At 37.6% G+C, this 2,500-nt stretch overlaps 1 long non-coding RNA gene across 1 annotated transcript in view; it reads right to left on the bottom strand.

Annotated features, from left to right (window-relative positions):
* The window catches only part of LOC136851564 (uncharacterized), an 83,307-nt gene that overhangs the window by 2,426 nt on the left and 78,381 nt on the right, over positions 1–2,500 (bottom strand). The gene's annotated exons all lie outside the window — the stretch shown is intronic.

Raw genomic sequence — 2,500 nt, 5'->3', positions numbered from 1 at the left:
CAAGACTAAATAAAGGAAGCGTAAAGGAGGTGAAGAAAAAGGTTAAAAAGTTGGTGCTAATAGGAGCCGAAGGGACTTTGCAAACACCCTTGATTAATACCTTTGTCCAAAATATGCCTCTAAAACTTGAGACTTTTTATTTGGATTTCCTTAAACCTTTTTTCCAGGCAAGTAACTAAAGCTTTGCATTGACCTGACGACCTTTCTTCCAGTCAGGTAACTAAAGCTTTGCATTGATCTGACGTCCTTTTTGCCAGTCAGGAAACTGAAGCTTTGCATTGACCTGTCGACCTTTTTTCCAGTCAGGTAACTAAAGCTTTGCATTGACCTGACGACCTTTTTTCCAGTCAGGTAACTAAAGCTTTGCATTGACCTGACGATCCTTTTTTCCAGTCAAGTGATTAAAGCTTTGCATTGAGCTGATGGCCTTTTATCCAGTCAAGTAACTAAAGCTTTGCATTGATCTGACGACCTTTTTTCCAGTCAGGTAACTAAAGCTTTGCATTGACCTGACGATCATTTTTTTCCAGTCAAGTAATTAAAGCTTTACATTGACATGATGGCCTTTTTTCCAGTCAGGTAACTAAAGCTTTGCATTGACCTGATGATCCTTTTTTCCAGTCGAGTAATTAAAGCTCTGCATTGACCTGACGACTTTTTTTTCCAGTCAGGTAACTAAAGCTATGCAATGACCTGACGATCATTTTTTCCAATCAAGTAATTAAAACTTTACATTGACCTAATGGCCTTTTTTCCAGTCAGGTAACTAAAGCTTTGCATTGACCTGACTATCCTTTTTTTTCCAGTTAAGTAATTAAAGCTTTGCATTGACCTAATGGTCTTTTTTCCAGTCAAGTAACCAAAGCTTTGCATTGACCTGATGATCCTTTTTTCCAGTAAAGTAATTAAAGCTTTGCATTGACCTAAAGGCCTTTTTTCCAGTCAGGTAACTAAAGCTTTGCATTGACCTGACGATAATTTTTTTCCAGTCAAGTAATTAAAGCTTTGCATTGAAATAATGGTCTTTTTTCCAGTCAGGTAACTAAAGCTTTGCACTGACCTGACGATCATTATTTTCCAGTCAAGTAAATAAAGCTTTGCATTGACCTAATGGCCTTTTTTTCAGTCCGGTAACTAAAGTTTTGCATTGACCTGACGATCATTTTTTTCCAGTCAAGTATTTAAAGCTTTGCATTGACCTAATGGCCTTTTTTCCAGTCAGGTAACTAAAGCTTTGCATTGACCTGACGATCCTTTTTTTTCCAGTCAAGTAATTAAAGCTTTACATTGACTTAATGGCCTTTTATCCAGTCAGGTAACTAAAGCTGTGCATTGACTTGACGATCCTTTTTTTTCAGCCAAGAAATTAATGTTTTGCATTGACCTAATGGACTTTTTCCAGTCAGGTAACTAAAGCTTTGCATTGACCTGACGATAATTTTTTTCCAGTCAAGTAATTAAAGCTTTGCATTGACCTAATGGCCTTTTTTCCAGTCAAGTAACTAAAACTTTGCATTGACCTGATGATCCTTTTTTCCAGTCAAGTAACTAAAGCTTTGAATTGACCTAATGGCCTTTTTTCCAGTCAAATAACTAAAGCTTTGCATTGACCTGACGATCATTTTTCCAGTCAAGCAACTCAAGCTTTGCATTGTCCTAACGATCATTTTTTCCAGTCAAGCAACTCAAGCTTTGCACTGACCTGACGATCCTTTTTTCCAATCAAGTAACTCAAGCTTTGCATTGCCTTGACGATCATTTTTTCCAGTCATGTAACTAAATCTTTGCATTGACTTGACGACCTTTTTTTTCCAGTCAAGTAACTCAAGCTTTGCAGTTACCTGATGATCCTTTTTTCCAGTCAAGTAACTCAAGCTTTGCATTGACCTGACGATCCTTTTTTCCAGTCAAGTAACTCGAGCTTTGCATTGACCTGACGATCATTTTTTCCAGTCAAGTAACTCGAGCTTTGCATTGACCTGACGATCATTTTTTCCAGTCAAGTAACTCAAGCTTTGCATTGACCTGACGATCCTTTTTCCAGTCAAGCAATTAAAGCTTTGCATTGACCTGACGATGGTTTTTTTTTCAGTCAAGTAACTCAAGCTTTGCACTGATCTGACGATCCTTTTTCCCGTTAAGTAATTAAAGCTTTGCATTGACCTGACGATCCTTTATTTCCCGTCAAGTAATTAAAGCTTTGCATTGACCTGACGATCCTTTTTTTCTAGCCAAGTAATTAAAGCTTTGCATTGACCTGACGATCCTTTTTTCCAGTCAAATAACTAAAGCTTTGCATTGACCTGACGATCCTTTTTTCCAGTCAAATAACTAAAGCTTTGCATTGACCTGACGATCCTTTTTTCCAATCAAATAACTAAAGCTTTGCATTGACCTGACGATCCTTTTTTCCATTCATATAACTAAAGCTTTGCATTGACCTGACGATCCTTTTTTCCAGTCAAGCAACTCAAGCTTTGCATTGACTGGACGATCCTTT

This window comes from Macrobrachium rosenbergii, chromosome 23, assembly GCF_040412425.1.
Source record: "Macrobrachium rosenbergii isolate ZJJX-2024 chromosome 23, ASM4041242v1, whole genome shotgun sequence".
Taxonomy (NCBI): domain Eukaryota; kingdom Metazoa; phylum Arthropoda; class Malacostraca; order Decapoda; family Palaemonidae; genus Macrobrachium; species Macrobrachium rosenbergii.
This window is presented reverse-complemented; position numbering and strand designations above follow the sequence as displayed.